This window comes from Cebus imitator, unplaced genomic scaffold (assembly GCF_001604975.1).
Source record: "Cebus imitator isolate Cc_AM_T3 unplaced genomic scaffold, Cebus_imitator-1.0 Scaffold22, whole genome shotgun sequence".
NCBI lineage: Eukaryota > Metazoa > Chordata > Mammalia > Primates > Cebidae > Cebus > Cebus imitator.
In genome coordinates, this window is record NW_016107337.1 from 2,751,612 (window position 1) to 2,777,517 (window position 25,906).

The 25,906-nt window shown below is 34.9% G+C and overlaps 1 long non-coding RNA gene across 1 annotated transcript in view; it reads left to right on the forward strand.

Annotated features, from left to right (window-relative positions):
- The first annotated feature begins 7,024 nt into the window (after positions 1-7,024).
- Positions 7,025-25,906, forward strand: part of LOC108299501 — a 128,386-nt gene continuing 109,504 nt past the window's right edge. The window contains exon 1 of the long non-coding RNA XR_001822995.2: positions 7,025-7,140. This is a non-coding gene — a long non-coding RNA (uncharacterized LOC108299501). The remainder of the gene's footprint in view (positions 7,141-25,906) is intronic.

Sequence of the window (25,906 nt, forward strand, 5' to 3'; positions counted from 1 at the left end):
GCATGATGTTTGCATCTGAGGACTATTGTATTGATGTATAATATTGTTTTAAAAATTGACTTCATCAAAAAGCCACTAACATGATTCAACATCTTCAGCAAAATATTTTAAAACTTAGTATCTTTGAAAACCTACTGCAAAAGTTATAAGACCAGAACCAACTATAACAAGGGGTTATATATTTTTATTTCTATTTTTTTAAAAACTGAAACATTAAGTCCACTTAATGTTTTATTAAGATTTTATTAAGATCTTGGTCTCCTTATTTTCTATATTTGACATATGATTTAATATCTTATAATGATGTAATATGTCAAATGTAGAAATTAAATATATATCACATATATCATATATATGTATATAAATTACATTCTCATGTATCATTAAATTGGAATCTCTGTCTTAATTTTTTTTTTGGTCTCAATATTTTCTTATGTCTGAAGATATCACATCAGAGCTGATGAGATTTCGCCAAGAGCTGGACTTTAAACAGTAATATAAAAAGAGTTTGATGACAATTGTACATGAAATTCAAACTTAGAACAATAACTTTATTAGCATTCACCAGAGAGACTGAAGCAATTAGATATGTACACACATATAGAGATATATGAGAGGGGATTTATCAGGGAAATTGGCTCATGGGGTTAGTGAGGCTGAGAAGCCTCATGATAGGCTCTCTGCAAGCCAGAGACCCTGGGATGCCAGTATGCCAGTAGCGTGGCTCAGTTCAACTTCAAAGGCCTCAGGATCAGGGAAGCTGATGGGGTAACATCTAGTCCAAGGCCTGAGAACCTGAGGGCTACTGGTCAAAGTCTTGGAGTCCAAACACTGGAGAGTTTGAAGTCCTGATGTCCATGGGCAAAAGAAGAAGAGTGTCCTAGCTCCTGGAAAGAGAGAGAGAGAGAAAGGAAAAAAGAAAAGAGAAAAGAAAAAAGAAAGAAAGAAGGAAAGAAAGAAAGAAAGAAAAGAAAAGAAAGAAAAGGCCTTTCCTCTGCCTTTTTGTTCTATCCAGCTCCCATCCAATTGAGTCGTGCCCACCTAGATTGAGTGCTGATTTTCCCCACTTAGTTCATGGATGCACACCCAATATCCTCTGGAAATTGCCTCACAAACACCAGAAATAAGGATATACCAGTTTTCCAGGTATTACTTAATGTAGTCAAGTTGACGTCTAAAATTAACCATCACAATAACAAAATAAAATATCCAAGAGTTAATGGGAAGAACAGGAAATAAAGGAACATATGTGCACTTCCGAGGTTTTGAGGTGGTTAGAAGTAGAAATGAAAATATTAATTATGTAATAACTGTTTCCTCTTTAAGCCATGATTCTTTGTAGGTGCTATTTTCACATTTGAATTAAAGACTCAATGTGGAATATGCACACCATAACTAAATATGTTTATAATAGAAGTATTTCACAGCTTAATAGAAACTTATGAATATGGTCAATTCACCTTATTTTATGGAATGAACCTAAGGAGATTTTTAAGCAACTTTACCAAGAGTTTCAATTTTATTGTCATTTGAAGCTTTCTTCAGATATTAGTGAAGAAAATATCATGCTGAGAAAAATTAAATATCAAGGGAAATGAAGAGTCTGCCAGACAATTAGCATGACTTAATTATTTCTTTCTTTTAGGACAACCGTTAAGGTCACAATATTTCAAGCTGAAGTGAGTTAGAATGACCTGCCTCAACTTCTCTATTCGTTATCTTTTCCTGCAAGAAACAGCAAGGCCACTGACCATATGGAGATTGCTTGTTTGGGAAACATTTGAAATACATTTTAATTTGTAAATCCAAACACAACAGTAAAGTCAGTCCATTTTGTTTCTGGCTTCACATCACTTCTGCCGTGAGCCGCACTGTGTACTATCAAATAAATAAACATTTCTCACTTGGGGCAGAACTCTGAAGCCAAATTAGACTGAAAACCAAGTGCTATTAAATGATAATTTGCGTGAACAAGACTAGCATAATTTATCTCTTCGAACTTGAACAATTTAAAATACAATATTTAAATATAGCTATTATCATAAATATATTTAAAAGATTCTTAGACTTCTTCAAATATGTATCTGGACAATGAATAGAGGGCAGTAAGGCTTCATTCCCTGGCTCTGATATTTTGATCCAGTCAAGCCAGAGTTAGTATTTGTCCAGTTGCTGGAGTTCCCCAGTTGTGCTTTGATTGAAGTAACTTTAACTTCTACGGCATTTTAAAAAGGTAGCTGATACTTTCTTACAGGACTAGCATGACTAAATACAGACCAATGACAACAAAAGCTCATTATACTGACTAATTTCTTCACTTGTTAACCAAATTTGCCTCAAGTAAAAAAAAAAAAAAAAAATTGACTGAATTTAGAGTATAGATTATAATCCAATTGATAAAAAAGTAATTATAGAGCTGCCCTATCTGAAAGCTATGAATCACATATGACCAAAAGTTTAAATGCATTTTTTAAATTAAAAATTCTGCTTATCAGTCATATAAGCCACAATTCAAGCTCTCAGTAGTATGTGACTAGTCGTCAAAGTACTGAACAGTACAGACATAGAGCATATCTTGCAAATAAGAAAATTCTGGCCCGGGCTTGGTGGCTTATGCCAGTAATCCCAGCACTTTGGAAGGCAAAGGCAGGTGAATCACCTGAGGTTAGGAGTTCAAGACCAGCCTGTCCAACGTGGTAAAACCCCATCTATACTAAAAACTCAAAAAATTAGCCGGGCATGGTGGTGTGCACCTGTAATCTCAGCTACTTGGGAGGCTGAGGCAGGAGAATTGCTTGAACCTGGGAGGCAGAGGTTGAAGTGAGCTAAGATTGCCCTATTGCACTCCAGCCTGGGCAACAGAAGCAAAACTCCATCTCAAAAAAAAAGAAAAGGTAAGAGAAGAAAAGAGAGAAGAAAGAAAATTCTATTGGACAGTATTGCCACACGGAATGAGTACATTGCCCAGTGATTTGTTCTTTGCTGCTTCTCATCTACCTTGCAATGCTGTGCTTTGCTTGAAATGCTACAGAGTCAAGGAGACTGGATCATATTGCACTCATCTTATACTGAGCATTTCAAAGTCATGTTCTGGTACCAGAATCAAATCTATAGCTTCAACCATCTATTCCAAATTACTACTCCCATACCATTTCCTAATTAGGAAATTTGTGTGTACTTACAGGCAATTTTTAAATTCTATCAATTTAACTGTGTGCCTTGTGTTTCCAGGTCTAAAATTAAAGATTTTGTCTTTATGTGTATATTCATGTGGGCTTCAGAAGCTTGGACGAATTATGGCTTTGCATTATATTTATTGCCAATTATTGATTTTTGGCTTTGGAAATTGTATTAACACATCATTTGACATCTCTTTGGACATGCATCAGTCTTATAGAGCATGTGTATGGTTTAATTAATTTGTAAAACATCGCTGCTTATTTTGTGCCTCTGTCCACAACTTTAAATATAATTTTTCTTATTTTTAAAGTTATAAACAATGCTGATTTTTTGAGAAATACAAAACACTATTTTCCACTAGTTGAATAAAAGAATAAAATATTTTAGTATTCTGTCTTGTCTAAAAATAAAATATATGTTAGATATCAAATGTAAACCAACATTAAATAAGAAATACTTGAGTCTTACTGATATTATGAAAAAAAGAGGCATTATTGATTCTTAAGCTTAAAGGAATAAAGTTGCACATTAGTTATTATACAATACTTTAAAATATTAAGAATATTTCTTTTCATATTTAATTTTTAATATTTTCAATTATTCATTTAAAATTACGGTTTAAATATCTACTTAAGCATAAATGTTAACATCTGATTGAAAGACTTGATAGACTGGAGTAAGTAAATTTTTAAAATTAAGACATTTTATGCATTCAGATTATATATATATCCATACATATGTGTGTGATGAATTATAAAAATCTTTTGTAAAAGTCTATTGTAAAAGTCCTTCAAGGTCATTCACAATGCATATACAACAATTAATGAGGAAACAGTAATTCTATAAAGGCAAAATGAAAAACAAAAAATTGACCTGTTACCAGCTTAAGACAATTTGTGTCACTTTTTTGATGTGTGGTCTTATAGATGTCTATCACATAATTATATATATATACACACACAAACACATTTCTATATATTTAAATATTCATTTAAACAATTTTAAAATGAGAGTATATTTTATACATTTTATTTTGTATATATGCTTTGTTTGTAATCAATGTATCTCATGTAATGTCTTGTGAATATCCTTGGTTTTATTATCTACCTTCTATAACAGCATTTAAAATAGATATGTGTTCTTCCATATAAAAAAAGCAGCCAAGGACATTAGTTTACACCTTTATTAAGATGTGTCTGTTTCAGAACAGCAGAGAGATAAATTTTCTGAGGAAATTAGAAACTTAAATATTTTCTAGAACATTGTCCAAAGTCAGCCAAAGTTGCATTAATCTTGAAATAGGTTGTCAGGGCATTAAGACTGTGGTTACAGTGTACTCGCCATTGACTGATCATTTTGGGTTCAAAAAAAGGAGCACAAAAGAACAGCTGGGGATAAGGTCTTACAGGCATCACAGTGAAACATTTTTAGTCCTTAAGGGACTTTCAGAATGCATATACCATAATTCATTTAATAAAAAAAGGACACTCTTGGAGTTATAATTTTACTCATTTGATAAATTAAAGCCCTTTAGCTGAGCTTCTCCAGCTAAGTCTTTGTACCCTCTCCATATTTTCTCAGGCCTTTATAATAAAGATAAATATTTGTAATAATGGAACCTGGATCAAACAAGTGTATTAGATAAACTTAATGTATTAGGTGCCTATGTTTATGTTTTTGCACATAAAGTGACAGCTTCTTTCTTGCTTAAGTTTGTTTAAACTGATTATCTGTATTTCTCAAAAATTTCTGAATACTTTCTAGTGTTATTGCTTGTAAATGCAAGATGTAAGTTAACTGAAATAGAGGTTTGAAATAGTGCATGCATATTTTTATGTCTTTTCCCTCCATGTGATCTCACTGAGAGTATGTCTGGGCTAGTCTGTCACAATAATGTAACAGATTTATGGAGGAGACTGCAGTGACACAGTTAATATCCTTTTAGACCAGACAGCATCAAGCTGACCTATTAGTTTACCAAAGACCCATGAAGAAGCCCAGCTGAGATCAGTTAAGCCAAGCCTATGTCATCAAAACCAGCTAACTGACCCACAGACTCATGCAGAAAAGAACATTTATTGCCATATGCCACTGAAATTTGTGGTTGTTATGCCACATTATTATGGGAATAGATAACTGATATATTGGCCAAATGCAAGTACAAGCAAAGCCAATCAATATACTCTGTTTTTTCCATACATTTCACATCTCTGGGGGAACACACATACGTGGGAAGTGTGTGTGTGTGTGTGTGTGTATTAGAGAGCAAACCCACCAACATACACACACACACACACACACACACACACAGAGGAAAGAGAGAGAAAATCTTAATAATCTTAAAATCTTAATAACACTAGAAAATCCACTACAAAACATTATGAAGACTTTCTGGAAGTGAGGAAGAAGACCCTTAATCCTCTTAAGCTTCTAACAGGCCTTCCCCCTAGACTTCTACAATACATTTCAATAGAAGAAGTAAAGGCTGGCAGACCCCGGCACCACCCTTAATCGCACTCCTGTAGATTGCAGGCATGGTATGGAGGAATCTTTCTGGAAGGTATTGTTTTTGCTTAAATACAATCAAACCCCCACCTAAGTCTCATACCTCAGGCCTACTTCATGAATCAAGACCCTTTCACATGTAATTTCTAGAGTTGTAAGCCTTTAAAAGGGCAAGGATTTTCTTTGTTGGGGAGCTCAGTTGTTAGGCATCTATGACGCTGCAGCTCCCAGCTGAGTTAATCACCACTTTGCTCCCAGTTCGGTGCTCAAGAGTTTTGTTTGCGGCCATTCCTACTTCACAAAGAGATAGAAGATGGCATTAGATACACAGAATAAAAATTCCAGGAGAAACTAGTTTCAAACCTGCATTAGAAATGCTGGAAGGTGTTGAGAAACATTGTAGGACAATTCTTATTTCAGATGGAATAAATATTAGGTGCAACAGGCACCCAGAGGTAAACACAAGAGATGAATTGGAGCATTGCTTTAAGAGAAGGTGAATTCTGATTCTGATGTATATGCTTTTAATGAAAATATGCTCTGGAAATAACAAGAGCAATGCTATTTTGAAAATAGTCTGTACTTAACACTAAAAATACAGCATTGAGCGGTTGAAGTTCACATTAGTAACACAATACAACATTGCTGCTATATCTAAATATCTTCATACTAACATGAACCAAGTAGAATTTATTTTCAGTTGCTGTACTTTTGATGAAGTTGTGCACAGTTGATCTAATTTTGTGTTGATTGACAAAGTCGAAATAGTTGAACCTGACATTCTGAAGACCATTTCTCTTTTGATATTTAATACTTTGCTGGGTCTCTGCAGCTCTTATTTGAACATTTAAAATAAACTTTGGCAAGCGGTCAAACTTTTATTTGGGAATTGAGAAAAATCCCCTCATATGGCAAGCTGCTATTAAGTAAACATTTGAAATCTTTCTCACATTGGTAATAGCCACCCTCCCACCCCAAATTCAATGTTTTTGTTCTATAACATACAAAATATCTTTATTAAGGGTCTGCAAAGCTTTTGCTATTGCTATTACTCAACCTAGAACTGATTAAATAAGGAGTGGCAAGCTGTTCCGGGCTAATCTAATTAGATTATTTCTTAGATATTTTGAACTAAGACTCACAGAGAATATGTAAACTAAAAGATACATATACATCATGTTATTTAAATACTTTGTTATGTGTTGAGTATTAAGAAGGAGTATGTCTCTGATATAGGCAACAAATAGATTTGTCCTTTTTTTGATATACAAATATTATTACTCATAGAAAAATATAAAATTTTAAAGTAAGTACGCTAAGGTATGTTTTGGTATCTTAGGGACTATTCCTTACCTGGTTTTGAATGGGTCTAACTGAATCCAAGAAGAGTCCTCTTGATGAGCACTGAGGAATAGAGAGCAAAGAGAAAACTGGAGCTGTGGTTCTTTACCCCAGGTAAGCATACTTTTAGTATCAGCTAAAAACTGTCTTAAAAATAGCTGAAGAACATATTCAGCATTAAGGCCTCCCTGCCTAGTGAGTTTGTCTCATTACTGAACCAGTGTCACTCTGAAAAGCAAAAATCAAAAACAAAAGAACTCCACTTCTCTCTGTGTAGCCAATGTAATGTAATTAGGTCGATGTGGAATTGTTTAATTGTTACTGTAGAAACACAGCAGGACACCTGCAGCATCAAATTTCATCCTAGGTAAATCTAGCCCTAAAAAAAACAAAACCAAAACAAACAAACAAACCCCCACTAGTTTCACGCTTAGGCCAAAACAAGTTTCAGAACATCATATCTACTTTTGAAATTTAACTGATTTTTATAGATTCAATAACATTTTGAAAGAAAGAAAATAAATGTGGACTGTTTCATTTATAGGCAAAAAAAGCAATGATATTCAAATTAATCCAACTGTAAAAACTTTTTTCTTTTCCTGAGAGGATATCAGTGATTTTCGTGTAAATTCACATTCCTGTAGGTTTATAACCTTAGGAAAAGAAAGCAAGGGATTCTAAGTAGTAAACAATAGTATTACTTAGAAATTAGCTTTTCAAAGATGCATACATCTGGTTATCTTAAAATGTGGAAAAAAGGAGGGAAATTCTTTTGTCATTTTAATGTGTGAATGAAAATTTCATTTTAAGCTGACATGTTAGAGAAAGAAAATAGAAAAAAAATTCCCTTACCATGGCAAAATGTAAACATCTACCACATCTAGGTAGTTGGTACATGACTGACAATTTGTTCTGCACTCTTGTTTGATAGGTAAGTTTCACAATTGCGATTACACTATAGTATTTATGTAACAGCAATTTATGATAAATATATACAATGTCTATGTATTTATTATTTTTATTGTTACTCTGGTTCATATTCACAGCTATAAACATGAATGTATGTTTTAGAAAATATAATTTAGTTATGAAACTTCTGAATTGGGGAAAGAAGCAAGAAAAATTATACTAAGATAAATTTCAGAGAAATCATGTTTAACTTGCACTTTTTTATTGAAAGGTAAATTAAAAATAATTTTTTTCACATAGAATAAACCAAGAGACATGTTCAGGAATTTTATTAAGAATTTGATTTGGGCCAGGTGCAGTGGCACACACATGTAATCCCAGCACTTTGAGAGGCCAAAGTGGGAGGATCAGTGGAGGCCAGGAGTTTGAGCAACACAAGAATGCATTTCTACAAAAATTTTATTTTTAATTAGGCAGACAAGGTGGCACATGCCTATAGCCCTAACTATGCAGGGGACTGAGGTGGAAGGATTACTTGAATCCAAGAGTTCCAGGCTGCTGTGAGCTATGATTGTGCCCCTGCACTCTAGCCTGGGTGACAGAGCAAGACACTATTGCTCGAAAAAAAAAAAAAAAAAGATAAAAATTGGTTTGTTCAATAAATAGAGATGTGGTTGCTGAGTTCAAAAGCAGTATAGTCATAGTTGTCAAAGCACATCTACTTTACAAAATGAGATTAAGCATTTATGTACAAAACTGTAACATCTTATGAATCAGTCAATAATATAATTTTCCCTACATCAGGCTGTATAAAGTCATCATTTACTCATTAATTCACATTGAGATTAATTGGGTAAGCCAGAGGGTTATTAGTCATCCCATTTTGCAGATGAGGATGCAAAGGTGAGAGAAGATAAGATACATGCCACAGGCCCCAATAAAATGATGGAACTTTTTATTTACTCATGCCTTGTAGATTCACAAAGCACTAGACTGAATCACTCACTAATCCTCTTAATTTTACTGTGCAGTTGGTAGGGGTCAGTTACAATTATCTTTGTTTTACCTTTAATGAGAGTGTACTGCTCTCACAGAAATAGCTTGCCTGAGGTATTTGGCAGAGTTTAGACTTAGCATCAACTTTAATTTACAAAAGTTATTTTTTGTGTCAGCATAATCTACTTTCTGCTAGCTGAAGTCTTACAATTTAGAAGCAAGTAAAAGTGTTTTTGATATCCTTTATTGATCTTAGCCATGATTTGACAATTTGTTCCAAAATTTTTTATGAATGTATCAATATTTAAAATACTGTCATTTCAGAATAATAATACGTGCAAAAAAACTATAACCAGAGGAAATTAGAATTGGCTTAAATATATGAAGAATGATGTGGAGAGCCTGGGAAGGGTTTAGGTAAAAGATTGATCTTGATTGTACATCTCAACTTTGCTGCTGATTGCCCATGATGAGATGTTATTCTATATTATTTTTAAAATATACAAAATGGCTATGAATAACCACCTGAGCCTCTCTCCTCGTCATTAATTCTAATTTTTAGTGTTGTCTCTTTGGACACTAATGAGAGTGTTTAATCACTAAAGATAGAGGATAAATACATTCTAGAAAATACAATTAATTTATACTTAAGAACATTTCAAAATTTTTTCCCTAGGTTAAACAAAATAGCAAAAGAGTAGCAAAATCATAAATTGTTAGAGCTGGAAGAAGCCAAAACTTCATGTTCAATTCCTCCTTTTAAATGAAGAAATTGAATATCTGAAAAATGACTAACTCAAGATTACACAATTAAGGCTAGAACCAAGTTAAGAATGTTGGGCTTCAATCCTTCCAATCCAGCACCCTATTTAGGTCAAATTAAAAAAAAAAAAAAAAGCCTAGCAAATTGAATAATGCTTGTCAAGTAATGCATATACCAAGCACTTCTCTTAACTAAAGCAAACTTAAAATACCCCCAAATAAGTCATAGAAAGCATCATTCTCAGTCTTAAAAAGGATTAAAGTTAACGTAATCAGAACAAAATTTTTAGATGCCCTCTCTTCCAAACAGATATCCTTATTTTTGTGCATGGCAGTGCTGTTAAGTAGCCTCATACAGTCTTAAACTTTTGAATTCAGTTTTGGCTTTTCTCTTTACCTTGGTAGCTCACAATTAAGCAGTACCCAATCTGATAGTTTCATCTCCAAACTCTCTTTCAACATGGTTGGTCATCTCCTGGCCATTCTGAGATTAGTTTAGGGAAGGATTTTACTACCTCTTAGATTGGCTACTACAAATAAATTTCAGCTAGACTTTTCTAATAGCCTCCCTACATTCCAGATTTTTTATATTCCCCCAAAAGTAATATTGCGGGATACAATAACATCAGCCCCTCTCCCACATGAAAGCACTACATACTGATCCATTACCAATTGATTTCATAATTCCTGTTCTACAAACATATCAAGTTAATTTGGACTTAAAGGCCTTTGCCTGTGCCATTCCCCTCCCTGAAATATTCTTTCCCTATCTTTTTTATGGATGGCCCCTTTTTCTTGCTAAGTCCCATCCAAACAATATTGTCCCATTACCCCCACCCTCAGTCCGCCTTCCTCTATAGCAAAACCATCTCTATAAATTTTATGTAATTAACAGGGAAGAAGAGATGAGGGAGAAATGAAAATAAACCAAGATTACAAGGAATTCAGTAAAAATCATTAGGTCAGCTTGCTCTCTAACCTGCTTGCTTATAGTTGTTTTGCCCCTGAATGACACAGACCCTGTCACATGATTAGAGCTCCCCTTAACTACTCTATAGATAATAACTTAAACATTTTGAAATGTTTAAGTTTTCCATTTGAGATATTGCAGGTTATACATATCAGTGAAACTACTGATGGCAGCTGTTCTGAAGGACACACTAAAGAATATAGTTTTCACATACTGATGATCTTATCCCCCTAACCCTGACCAGTCAATAACTCTAATTTTCTAGTCCTTCACCTTCTATGACCCACTTAAAGCCCACAACCCAGAACTCCTCAGGGAGATGCATTTGGAAGTCTCTCTCATATCCTTACTTGGCTACTCTGATATCATTAAACACTTTCTCTGCTTCAAAACCTGTTGTCTCAGTGTATTAGTCTGTTACAAGACAGTAGGCGTAGGAATCTGTTGGTCCTATGACAATAGCACACAGTGTCTGAGATAATCTTGCCTTTTTTTTTTTTTCTGTATTTGCCTCTTATTTGTCTGTCCTAACTAGCATGTAAGCACGACAAGAACGAATATTCACTTTGATCATTGCTGGATCCTGAAAGCCCAGAAGAGCAATTTGGCTCTCAAAAAAAAAAAAAAAAAAATCTGTTAAGTACCAAAAATATTAACCTTGTGTACAACAGGCTCATTCTCCAGCAACCACTTACCTTCCACATTTATCAACCATTTCTTCTTTATATACATCTATGTGCCTTCAGTTCCACTTACTTATGATTCCAGATTCCAGATCTTGTTGAGCCTTGTATCAAATTGTTAAAATCCAGGGATGGAGAGCACCACTAACTTGTGGATTATCCACTTAATTCAGACCATATGTAAAAATGAAAAATCCTTGGCCTCTCTCAAAGCTCTTCATTAATGAGCCACAGTAAGATTCTGATTCAGAAGTCTATGAATCTTTACTATAAAATTTCCAAGTGGTAATCATGTACCATCTGGTTGGAAACCAGGTTTTTACCCACATGTTCTCTACCAGTACTAAATAATCTATCCATGAATACCAAACTCAACTGTTACATCTTTACTAAAACATTTTATGTTATCATTGAATAGATTTAAATTTTCTTTTTCCTAAGGCTGTGGAACCCTCAGTTTGTCTCTATTTTTATGGTTCTAATAAATCTTTCTTAGCCGGTAGGGCTCTGTTAATCATTATTTGTTATGGTTATCATCATAAATGTATTTTTGTGTTCCACCTTTCTCTTCTTCCTAAGGAAACCATTTACTACCCTCATTTGTCTGTGTACTAGAAAGCTATTTTTAAAAAACAACATTTTTTGGTTCTTTGGTATATTAGTTTCTTCTCACACTGGTAATAAAGATATACCTGAGACCAAATAATTTACAAAGAAAAGAGATTTAATTGACTCACAGTTCAGTGTGGCTAGGGAGGACTCAGGAAACTGACAATTTTGGCTGAAGGGGAAGCAAACACATCCTTCTTCACATGGTGAAAGAAAGGAGAAATGCTGAGCAAAACGGGGAAAAGCCCCTTATAAAATCATCAGATCTGACGAGAACTCACTATCACAAGAACAACACAACGGAACCACTCCCATAACCTAATTCCCTCCCACAAGGGTCCCTCCCATGACATGTGGGATTATGGGAACAACAATTCAAGATGAGATTTGGGTGGGGACACAGCCAAACCACATCAATTGGTTAATTTTATTTAAATCCATATTTTCTACAAGTCATAGTATGGCATTTTTCACACAAAAACTATTAAATATTTGATATAGAAATGGAAGAAGAAGGAGAGAGGGCAAATGAAGAAAGGTTGGTTAGTATGTACAAAAAATACTGTTAGATGGAATAAGTATTTGATAGTATCTATCCAGTATTTGATAGTACAGTAGGGAAATTATAGTAAAAATTAATTTATTGTATACTTCAAAATAGCTGGAAGGGATGACTTGTAATGTTCCCAACACAAAGAAAAGTTACATGTTTTCATGTGAGGGATATTCCAATTATCCAGACTTGATTATTACATATTACCTACATGTATCGAAATGTCATATGTACTATAAAATATATACTACTATAATATATCAACAAAATGATACAAGAAAGAAAGGAATAAAATTGAAAGATTGGAATAAACTAGAAAGAAGTAAAAGTAAAGAGAAAAAAAAGAATAGAAGAAAGAAAGATTTAATTAATGGAAGAAGAAAAGAAGAAAACAGGAGCTTATATAATTTTTGAAAAACAGTTACTGTTTCCTTACTTTGACAAGTACGAATTATGTTTTTGTATAAATTAAAATATATTCTTCATTATTCTAACCTCCTATGAAAACAGATGGACAATATTTGGGGCTGCCCTCATAATGTATTTAGGGATTGAAAATGAAAATGAGATTCACTAATTTCAGGTTACTGTTCTGATGTCACTATTTCTGTCCCTAAAGGCCACTCTCTTCCTTCTCCATTAGCTAGTGGAGAGTGGCTAGTATAGTCTATTATACTTTCAGTTCTATATATGGTACAAATTGAAATAGTACAGGGAGTACTTTAGTACTATAATTCACTGTCTCTGATTGACAATATTAGTAAGTGTCTGAGACAGCAACAAAAAATGAAGTAAGTGCTTCGAACATGTGTAACGTGTGGAATGACACAGATAATAAGTCAGGCACAGTTCAAGAGTTTGAAAGGTCTAAACTTAAAAATAAAGGCAGAAGTATAAATTACTGACTCCATCTCCTTACCACTCAAAATGCATGACAGATGTCGATAAGGTGAAAATGACAAGGGCACAAAACAGTAACCTTGTCAGTCAAGCTGAACGTGTCTTATCAAATATTTGGAAGTATATAGACAGATGCTCATGCACAATTGACAAATATGCTAAAAATATAACATAGTGCGTAAATAAAGTAAAAATTCCTAAGTAACTTGTTTGGACTCCTATAGGGCAGAGTTTAGGAGAAATTATTTCCTCCTTCCTTTTCTTTTTTATGCTAAACTAACTGAAATGGATACTCTAACTAGCTCAGATCAGGGATGTGCTAAATATTAGTTTGTTTTATGTAGATACAAATAAAAAATATCAAATATTAAGAGTGTAACTCTTCGGTGTCAAACCCTGAGCTTATTGATAAATGTATAAACAAATAAGTGCTGTGTCTTGGAGACACTCATAATGGGAGATGGATTCAGAGACAGAAAAGTAAATTAATAATGAATTGTGTTTAGTGTAATAATACAAGTAGACTGAGTGTGCTATGGATGCACAGAGGAGAGATAGGTATCTTTGACAATGGGTACATCTTGATACTGTTTACTGAGAGAGATGACATCTCTCTCAGTAAACAGTATCAAGTTCAACCAAAGAGCTGTGCGCCCAAAGACAACTAATTGTTATATAATTAGAGAAACATTACACTGGCAAAATTGATAGCACTGTGAAAACTTGGAAGAGAATGTCTGCCTAGGAGTTTTAGGAAGAAAATATTTTATCTAAACTTAAAGAATGACTCAGAGTTTATGATATGAAAAAGTGGGTAAAAGTGTCTTTCTTATAGACAGGAAGTAAAGGTCTATATCTAAGCAGCTATTTAAGAAATGTCCAATAGCTAGATATTGAAAGATAACTGCAGGAGACGGTATGAATGATTGGAGATATGGGATGCTTCAGGATATGAGCTTAAAATTTAAGTTGGGCAAGATCCTGGTGGCTCTGTGGGTCATACTAAGCAAGTTCAATAGATCATTGTAGGCTTTTTGGATGGATGTCAAAGATACTGAAATAGGGCAATGGCATTTTCATACTATGCTTGCGGTGTAGATCATAAATTAAAGAAGAAAATCAATTAGGGAGCTATTAAATTAGCTTGGTGCAATGTAATTGTGTTTTTTACAAATATTATCCCAGGTGAGGGAAAAATGAGTACAAAATATAGAACAGGGGCACCAATTTTAAAGTTAATTCAGAACTGAACTTTAGCAGATATAAAGATAATATATACATAATACCTATTAGATTATATATAGTATAAAGTATATATACAGGTTTATATGTATATTTGCATACATATTTATATATATAAATCTGTACATTATTAATACAATATGTATAAGTATACTCAATCTCAAATCGGGGATATGCTGATATATAGACAAAACTAATAGTGTGTATTTATCCGTATAGTATAGTGTGTGTGTGTGTGTGTGTGTGTGTATAGTGTATATATGGTATATATGCACTATATATGTGTGTGCATATAGAGTATGTACATATATATCTCTCTCTATATATATACACACAATATACTATATGGATAGATAGATACACAATATTAGCTTTTATAAATTCATATTGTATGTTCCAGGTATTTTGTTACAAGTTTTATTTACATTAATTCATTCAGCACCTTAGGGAATATATACAACATCTCTCTATTTTATAATGAGGAAGCTGAGCCCTGACCTTGTATAGCTAGTACATGGTGAATTCAGGACTCAATTGACACTGCTTTTTTACAAAGATTTTTTTTTCCTTCTAAAAAGAGATAATTCTGGATGAAAATATGCAAAGAGAGGAATGGTGACAAGTGCACTAAATACAGTATTCAGGGTTGGGTGCACACATTCATTTTTCAGACCACTAGGGCACTATTTAGTGGGGTCCAGTAAATTAGAAAAATCCAGCTTAATACTAGAGAATGTCATTGATACTGAAAATTATGAATCTCCAAAGAATCATAAAACCCTGAGCTCAAGGAAATCTTAAGATGTGATGTAAACTATTCCTACTTCTACTAAGACTGACTGCACAAAAACCACCTCTAAGGGATGAGTATAACTAAGTGTTCTAAACCTAGTTTTTGCAAGAGTGGAAGAAAACCTCAGTGATACAATACCATGACCCCTCATCCTGAGATCATCAGGAATCAGGGTTGGTCTAGGATAATCTGCTTGCATGCTCTATAGTTGTTAAGTGAGATCAGATGTCAAATTTTACAAGTCTTAACATTTCTCCTTTATTACTCCCCTCCCCACTTCTAATACTATTGTCAGAGGCATTTGAGCCAGAGTGACTCCATCTTGCATAGGGGCTGGGTAAAAAAATGCTGATAACTACTAGGCTCCTTCTCCAAGTGGTTAGGTATTCCTAGTCATAGAATGAGATAGGAAGTTGGCACAAAATGCAGGTCACAAAGACCTTGCTGATAAAATAGCCTGTGGTAAAGAAACCAACCAAATCCCACCAAAACCAAGAGGACAACAAAAGTGACCTCTGGTCATCCATGCTGCTAATTGTATGCTAAAATGCATTAGCGTGCTAAGAAACACTCCCACCAGTGTCATGACAGTTTACAAATGCCATGGCAATGTCAGGAAATTACCCTATATGGTCTAAAAGTGGGAGGAACCCCCATTTCTGGGAATTACCCATCCCTTTCCTGGAAAACTCACAAATAATCCACCCCTTGTTTAGTATATGATATAGAAATAACAGCAACAACAAATAGCCAACCAGCAGCCCTCTGGGCTCCTCTACTATGCAGTTGCCATTTTTTTTTCCTTTTACTTTTCTAATAAACTTGCTTTTACTTTACTTTCTGGACTTGTCCCAAATTCTTTCTTGCATAAGGTCCAAAAACCCTTTCTTGAGTTCTGAATGGGGACCCCTTTTCAGTAACACTATGATGATCTTATTTTCTTCTAGGAATTACAGCATATGCCTTTGCTCTGCTCATCCATAAAAATGCCTTTAACAGGGTAAAAAAGAGGAAAACTATAAACATGCTATGGTGCAATCTGAAGCTAAACTATATGCATTTTGTGTATAATTTTTATAATACACAACTCTTAGCATTATCATAATCATTACAAGTAAGAGGGAAGCAAAGTAGTATTGCACAGAGAGATTAGATGTCTTTTAAGTGCCAGATCTCTCATTTCACTTCTCTGAAACACACCACTTATAACCCTCAATAAAATATGGAAAATTATTAATGCCCTCTTACTTTAGATTGTTGTATTGTGTCAAATAAAACAATTATATAAAGGAACTCTGGGAGTTGAAAAGTAACATGGCACATACATAGACTGTATTCAGGAATAGAACATTATTATGTAATCACCACAACTTATCTAGTCTACCCTCAGGGACACAGCATATCATAAACCAAAAATAAAATTCTAAACACCCCAACCAACTGAATGGACCCCTCCTCTTGGCCAAGGGCATTCTGAAGTAAACCTGAAACACTAGGTCAGGCCATGATAGAAATGGGTATTTGGACATTCCTCATTGCATGTTCCTCCCTTTGGATTTCAGGCGCAGCTGATCAGCATTAACATTAAAACAGGGACCTTAAGACTGACAAAACTGACTCTTGGTAGCAGTAAGACAAAACATGGAAAATAGCAGGCCCTGAAAAAAATCTAAATATTATATCTCAAAATATATTTCTATGATATGGAAAGCTGTCTCTAGTGGGGAAAACCTACATTCTATAGAGAATCCCTTTCCTTTTCCAGCTATCTTCCTTAACTCAGGAGAGAATTAACTAAGAGTTGGGTACATTTTTAAGTATGATAAGAAATATTTACAATCTATTCTCTCTGAAGCCTGCTACCTGGAAACTCCATCTGCATAATAAGAACCTTGTTCTCCACAATCCCTTATGTTAACTCAGCTACTCTATTCCATTGAGTCTAGGTTTTCAGATAAATTATTTCAACCAATTGCCAATCAGAAAATCCTTGAGTCCACTTACGACTTGAAAGCACCATTTTGAGTTGTCCTGTCTTCCCAGACCAAACTAATGTACATTTTGCATGTATTGATTGATGCCTTCTGTCTTCCTAAACTGTATAATACCAAGCTATAGCCTGACTACCTTTTGGCACATGTTCTCAGGATTCCCTGGGGCTGAGTTACTGGCCATGTTCACTCACATTTGGCTCAGAATACATTTAGAGTTTGACTCTTTTTGTCAATAATATTCTTGCCTATAGTTGTTACCTGGATCACAGATATAGATAGGTTAATAATGAATATTGTGCATTTAATTGAAAATTCTAGCAGAAATTATTGGCTAGTGTAACTGCCCAATGGATTCACCTTGCCCAATGGGTTCACCTTGCCCATTGCCTAGACAGAGCCTATTTATCAAGATAGGGGAACTGCAATAGAGAAAGTAATTTATGCAGATGCAGCTATATTGGAGGCTGGAGTTTTATTATTACTCAAATCAGTCACCCTGAGCATTTAGGAATCTGAGTTTTTAAGGATAATTTGGTAGATGAGGGAAGGTCAGCGAGTCAAGAGTGCTGCTGATTGGTTGGGTCAGAGATAAAATCATGGAAAGCTGAAGCTGTCCTCTTGTGCTGCATCAGTTCCTGGGTGGGGGCTACAAGATCAGATGAGCCAGTTTATTGATCTGAGTGGTGCCACTTGATCCTTCAAGTGCAGGGTCTGCAAAATATGTCAAGCACTCATCTAAGGAGCAATTTAGGGAGAGTCAGAATCTAGTGGCATCCAACTGCATGACTCCCAAACAACAATTTCTAATCTTGTGGCTAATTTGGTAGTCCTATAAAGACAGTCTAGTCCCCAGGCAAGAAGGAGGTTTGCTTTGGGAAAGGGCTGTTATCATCTTTGTTTTAAACTGTAAGCTGTACACTAAGTTACTCCCAAAGTGAATTCAGCCTATGCCCAGGAAGGAATGAGGACAGTTTAAAGATGAGTTGGTTAGGTTAGATCTCTTTCACTCTCAGTCATAATTTTGCAAAGGTGGTTTCACTGTTAGAAAATAACTAAGTCCAAGCACTTAACATTAATAAATATACTGACAAAAGTAAACAATAAATCTAATGTAAAAATGTATAATTAACATTCCTATTTAATAATATATTTGTACAATTTTATATAGTTCAATGACAGAAATTAACCTCTAATGAAAAAAATTAGCATAGTGACTACTATGAAAGCTATGAATTGGAAAAGGGAGCAATAAAGCTTCTGGAGTGAAAAAAATATTTTATGTCTTGAACTGAGTAGTCGTCTAACTAGTATATGCAAATGTAGAAATTCATTGAGCAGTACTTTTAAGATATTTAAAATTTACTTTATGTGAATTATACTTCAATAACACCTTTGCCTGAATTCTATTCTTGCTACTTACTTCTTGAAAACACATTATTTTCTTCTAGAGATCTTTGTCTATACACTGTCCAAACAGCATGTAGGAGGGCTGAGTGCTTCTTTGGAAAAAATAATGACTTTTGTGACTGTCCAGATTCTGAGTACAAAGCCTTTAACAGGCTAATTTCTATATAAGTACTACCATTTCTACATTGTTGCTAAACATAAAGGTACCTCAGTGCTACTTGAGGAAGTCAATTATGCTCCAGTGAAAGGTCTGTTGAACCTACTTCTGACCACTTTTGATTTGCAAATTGTTTCTATTGCTGCTTTTAGGAGAGTAAGAGAAGTTGTATAAACATATTGGTTGTCTAAGCTTAGAGAAAAAACTTGCAGGCTGAACTCTGATAATTCTCCTCTCATGTGCAAGAACATTAAATTATATTACTTTCTGAATCATTCCACCAGATTCTGCTCCTAACGGAAGCAACCTGAGGTTTTGCTGTTTTTACTCTGTAATAACCCAAGGCATGAGTTCAATATTATTGTGTAAATATTGACTATTATTATTGTCAAATTTTAAAAGTCCCCAGTCCTTTAGAAGTATATAAAGTATATTTCATAGACAAGAGTGTTGCTTTTTTGTAGGATACCATTGATATTTTGAATAAGTGACATACATGAAGAGGAAGTTTATTAATGTTGTCATCCCCACCCATGTACAAATTCTGTATTTTGTGCCTTACCTGTTGACTTCTGTCACCAAAAAAGGTCAAATTCTATAAAATATTTGAAGAGATTTATTCTGAGCCAAATAGATGTGACCATGGCCCATGACACAGCCCTCAGGAGGTCCCAAGAACATGTACCCAAGGTAATTGGGGCTGCAGTTTGGTTTTATACATTAGGGAGACATGAGACTTCAATCAAATACATTTAAGTCATACATTGGTTTTGTCTAGAAAGGTGAGACAACTTGAAGTGGGGGCTTCCAGCTTACAGGTAGATTTAAGCATTTTCTAGTTTGACAATTGCTTGAGTTTATCTAAAAACCTGGAATTGATAGAAAAGAATATCTGGGTTGCAGTAAGATGTTGTGAGGACCAAAGTTTAATCATGCTGAGGAAGCCTTCAGGTAGTATCCTTTAGAGAGAATAGGTTGTAGAATGTTTCTTATGACTTAAAGTCTGTGTTGATGTGAATGCAGGAGAGGTATAATGAAGCATTTCTGACCCCCAACTTCCTGGCATGGCTTGAACTGGTCTTTCAAGTTAAGAGTGCCCTGGCTAAGGAGAAAGCCCGTTCAGCTGTTTGAGGGGGTGCTTAGAATTGTATTTTATTTTGTATTTACACTTCTCTCTTTACTTACATGCCTGTGGTCAAATAGCAAGAGAAAAATATCAAGGGTGAATATTAAGGTGGTCAATCCACTTGTGTGTGTTGAGTAATAATAATATGAGCAGTAGTAATTAGATTGCAGTTTGTATTCCTTGAGTACCTACTCTGGGGCCAGGCACTCTCCTAGGAGATTTACATACATCAATATCCATTGAATATTAAAGAAAGCAACAAAAACAACCCTTCCCATAAGTTAAATATCAATGTCAACCTTGTTCCTCTATGAGAAAATGGAGATAAGAGGTTAAATTTTTCTAAGAACACACACAAAGTAGTGCAGCCGGGACTAAATATTCAATCCTGTTATTTAAACTTCAAGAATGTAACATGTTATACTCCCTGTTGAGATAGTCAAGTAAAAAGGATTCCTAGAGAATCTCCTAACAGCCTACAAACTGGGAGGATGGAATGGAGCCTCAGGAAATTCATACCATTTGCAGGGATGAGGAGCCTGTCCCCTCCTATTCCTGTTTGGTAACTTGGGATTCAATCTGTGAGGTGGAAAACCTGCTAGCAGGACTCTCTCACTTTATGGCAAGTTATTTTTCCTTTTCACCCAATAAACCCTGTCCTACTCACCCTACAATGTGTGTATGTGCCTAACTTTTCCTGGTAATGTGATAAGAACTAATCTTTTTCTACAATGCTATTACTGTATTCTGACTAATTTGCAAACAAAATTGAAGGAAATTTTAAACAAACGGATAGTTTGGATACCAATCTACTGTTCATATAAAAGAAGCAGAATTCAACATATATGAAGATTGAAGGGCTCTGCTTTTATTTATATAACATATAAATAAAATAATTTATCATGGTAGGACTGTTTTTCAAATATTTTGATGACCATAATACTGTGATCTATAATCTATATGAAATACATTTCCATAGTCATAATTAACTTGACTAATGTATGAAATATACCCAATGAATGTTTGATAAATGGAAAGTCAGAAAGATAGTTTACTTGCTATATCTCCATATAATTATTATATTTCCTTGTTCATTTATACCTATTACTTCTCAGCCAAAGTTATAACTTTTTAATGAAACATATGACTAAAAAGCACAGGTATTTTCTGTGATGGAACTCTTTTGGAGGTTTTTTCCCCAAAGCAAGAAGGAAGAATTAATTATATTTTACCAACTTTATTTATTAAAGTAAAAATTTTTTTTACTAGATCCTAAAAAACAAAAACAAGCAAAAAAAAAGTTAAACTGAAAATAAATTAGGCAGTTACTTGTCCATTGACATCTTTAAATAAAAGCATAGAAATATGTTTTCTGTAAGGTCTTTTAGGTTGACTGACCGCACCACGGACAGCATGGTAACCTCTGTGACTGCATGCACACTCCAGATGAGTTTCTGGAACTAGAAAGTCTGAAGTAACGGGAAAACCACAAATAGGAGAAGAATGATCAACCCTGTGGCACTTAATTAACTTTGAGACATTCTTCTACTGTTCCTTATTCCCATTTCACCTGCTAAGCAACTGGATTTTGAAACTGACCTTGGTCAGCCTCATGACTCCAGACCCTATGACCCCCTCCCAGCTTGCAAAAGCTGCCCTGAACTGTAACTTCTGTAACTTTCCACTGCCTACCCCAAACCTATAAAACCAGCTGTTATTCCACCACCCTCTGCTCTTTTTTCAGACTCAGCCCACCTGCACCCGGGTGAATAAACAGCCATGTTGCTCAGACAAAGCCTATTTAGGGGATCTCTTCATTCAGAGCACATGTTTAACATTTTCTATACATGCTAAGGAATAAATGATTCCAGCAGATTTTCAAAGTGTAAAAACAAACATCAGATTTATAACCACATTGTAACAATGAAGATTGTTGTATTAATATATGTGTCCTGTATAACTCTACAGGAGGAAATTAGTTTATATTGATAAAAGATGTTTGATATAAAAACCACAGCTTTAATTAAAAAAACAGTTTAAATCTTTTCTTTCTCTTATTACTAACAATTAATTAATAGCAATCTTATATATATATATATGCTATTGTCTATTATAGCAACATTTTTATAACCCCATGTTCTTTCTTTCAACTGTTTCTCATTTTATATTTAAGAAAACAAGGAAAAAAGCAAAAGACTGTGGGAGTATAGTTTATACAATTTCTTGCTAAGTTTAAAGAAGGAAAAAGATTGTGAAAGCACAGCAAGTGGTGAAAATCTTTTGGATTTCAAGTACTATGACATTCTTATTGGCTTTGTAACTTGTAATTTACATTTTCATTCATTCATCTTTTCTTCAAGGAGGAAGCGATTTAGAAGGGGTGACATATAAATTAACCAGACATTGTGATGAGTGCTTTCTTAGAAGCAATTTGAAATGCTATTCAGTTTAGCAAATTGCTTTCACATATATCACACCATTTGATGCTCAAGGTGTTACTTGGAAGCAGGTTGGGTACATACATATTGCTCAAAGTATCCCCATTTTATAGTTGAAAGAAGTTGAGATTCGTGTTTAATTTCCCTGAAACCATATAACAACAACAACAAAAATGTTGCATTTGGGATTTAAACCAGGGCTTCTAACATCTATTCCTGTGGCCTATCCAGTAAATATATCTGTACTTGTTAATACTCCTTAATAATCTATGGCTTTATATTTCTATGCAAGTGACTCTGAAGTCTGGATGAAAAATGTATTTTGTGCTGTGTGGAAGAAATCTAGTCTAGAAAAAGAAAAAGGATGTTATAACCAATCACGGTGCAATGGATAAAAAAGAATGGGTAACAGATATTCTCCTTAGGTCTAGTTAATAGTATAAACACATCTTTGTTCAATACATTTACCAAATAAAGTTTGTAAAACATAGCCGTGTGTTGTAGAAGCTGTTAAAACATGCAGGAAACAAAGTGCATAAATAATATATTTAGTTTATATAAGACAAGAATAGAAAAATAAGTTTTAGAGCAAAAAATTAATTGAACAAAATATCTGTTTGTAGAAAAGTATTTCAGAATGCCAATGAAAAAAAATTAGGGATCTTTTAGAGAAAAATCCATAAAGCTTTCAAACGAGCACTCAGCTGAAGTAAAAGCAGAAAGGATGACAAATTTTATTGGCAGAAAATTCGACACACTTCTACAGATAACCTATAATTTCAATGCTTGGAATTTGTATAAATACTACATAAATAATGCGCAGAAACTGTTTTAATGCTACATTTTTTGCATTAATCTTTTGTTTATTTCCTAATAACTTTCAGACTAAAATGCCTTTGAGTGAATACTCAAACTTAGGGATTAAGTCTTCCTTCTTTTGCTAGATATTAATGTATGTTTATAGACTTTTAAACTTTAAGATATTTTTATTTTATGAAAATCCAGAAGATTTAATAAATTTAGAAATCCTCTGTTGTATCCATGTGGCATGCCAGGTCTCAGTAACACAGGCCTTCATAACAACTGTTTCAGTACTGACTGAGTGGTCAAGTTAAATATTAGAAGCTAATGCCCTTATGCAAAGGCTGGAATGCAACAAAAATGCACCAAGAGGTTTGCCTAGGCCTTTTCTGAACCTTAAAGCATAATTAAACAAGTTTTATTGGGGATATGAAGTAACTCCCCAGGCCTCTACAAACAAGTTTATTGGGAGTCTGAAGGAACTCCCCAAACCTCCATGATTTAGCAGGAGGCAAGATAAGTGTAATCACCCCAGTACCTGGACCCATTTAGATTAAATAAATTTTCTGAGGCTCCAGGAGAAGGTCCTTAAGACTCAGACCTTAGTTATAGATTAAAAGGAGTTAATCACTTCGTTTTTAGAAGAATGCAAACTTATGCATAGACATATAGCTTAGAAGATATATAAGCTCTAGAAAACTTTGTAATTTTGAGTTGGTCTGGTGATAATTTCCAGGCTTTCTTCCTATAGCTGGTTACAGAAATAAAAACTCTCTTCCTTCCCAGTTCATCTGTATCTCATTATTGGGCCACAAGAAATTGCAGCCCGAATCTCAGTTTGGTTCAGGAATATTCATGCATTCTTATATAAAACATTACTATGAATATGGAGGGATTTGATTATTCATTAAAGATATTAATTACTTTGATGCTTCATATTTTCCATGATCTGAAATAGATATTGAATGAAACGTTTAAAAAAATTTCAAAATGGATTGCAGTATTAAGCACTGTGCCAGGTTCTTTACTTACCTCATTTAACTCATACACAAATGTTGTGAAGCAGAGTACTAACGAGTTTGCATACAAGAAAAATCTGTTATATCCAGAATATACAGTGAGGATAAGACAATTCAAAAATAAATTATAGGTGGCTGGGTATGGTGGTTCATGCCTGCAATTCTAGCACTTTGGGAGGCCATGGAGGGCAGATCACTTGAGGTCAGGAGTTTGAGACCAGCCCAGCCAATGTTGTGAAACCCCATCTCCACTAAAAACACAAGAATTAGGGCTGGCCATGATGGCTCACACCTGTAATCCCAGCACTTTGGGAGGCTGAGGCAGGCAGATCATGAGGTCAGGAGTTTGAGACCAGTCTGGCCAACATGGTGAAACCCTGTCTCTACTAAAAATACAAAAACGTTAGCTGGGCATGGTGGCAGGCACCCATAATCCCAGCTACTCTGGAGGCTGAGGCAGGAGAATTGCTTTAACCTGGGGGGACAGAGGTTGCAGTGAGCCAAGATCATGCCACTGCACTCCAGCCTGGGTGACAGAATAAAACTCTGTCTCAAAATAAATATACAAATAAATAAAAATTGTAAGAGGTGGGACAGAGCAAGGTAGCTGAATAGAAGGCTCCACCAAACTCTCCCCTGGCAAAGATACCAATTTAGCAACTATCTACAAAACAAAGCACCTTTATAAGAACCAAAAATCAGGTGAGCTCTCAGAGTACCTAGTTTTAACCTCACATTGCTGAAAGATGCATTGAAGAGAGGAGAAAAGAGAGTCTTCAATCAGCAACGTCACCCTCCCCCATTTCCTGGCAACGGTCATGGGACATGGAGAGAGAATCAACACTTGGAGGGAGTGCACAGTAATTGTGACATTGCACTGAACTCAGTACTGCCCTTTCACGGCAGAAGACAGTGCTGACCTTGGCTGATGTCCAGGGTAGGAATATTTAAACCACCCTGAGCCAGAGGGGAATCACCCATTCCAGTGTTTGAAACTTGAGTTCCAGCAAGCCTTTCTGCTATAAGTGTGCTGGGGCTCCAAATGAACTTGAAATGCAGTTTAGGCCACAAGGACTGTAACTCCTAGGTAAATCCCAGTTCTGAACTGGGCTTAGAGTCAATGTGCATAGATGGCATGTGTCCTACTGAGATACCAATTGGGGCAGCTAAGAGAGTGCTTGTGACATTCTTCCTCCAACTCCAGGCTGCACAGCTCTAGACTCAAAAAGAGACTCCTTCCTTCCACTTGAGGAGAGGAGATGAAAGAGTGAATAGGACTTTGTCTTGCATCTTGGATACCAGATCAGCCTCAGTAGGATAGGGGACTAGTTAGAGTCATGAGCACCACTTTCCAAGACTTTGATCTCAGATGATATTTCTAGACACACGCTAGGTCAGAAAGGAATCTACTGCCTCGCCTGGAAGGACACAGTCCTAGAAGAGCACTTCACCCGCTTATTAAAGAACCTTTGGGCCCTGAATAACCAGCAGTGAACACTGGTAATATGCCATGGGTCTTGA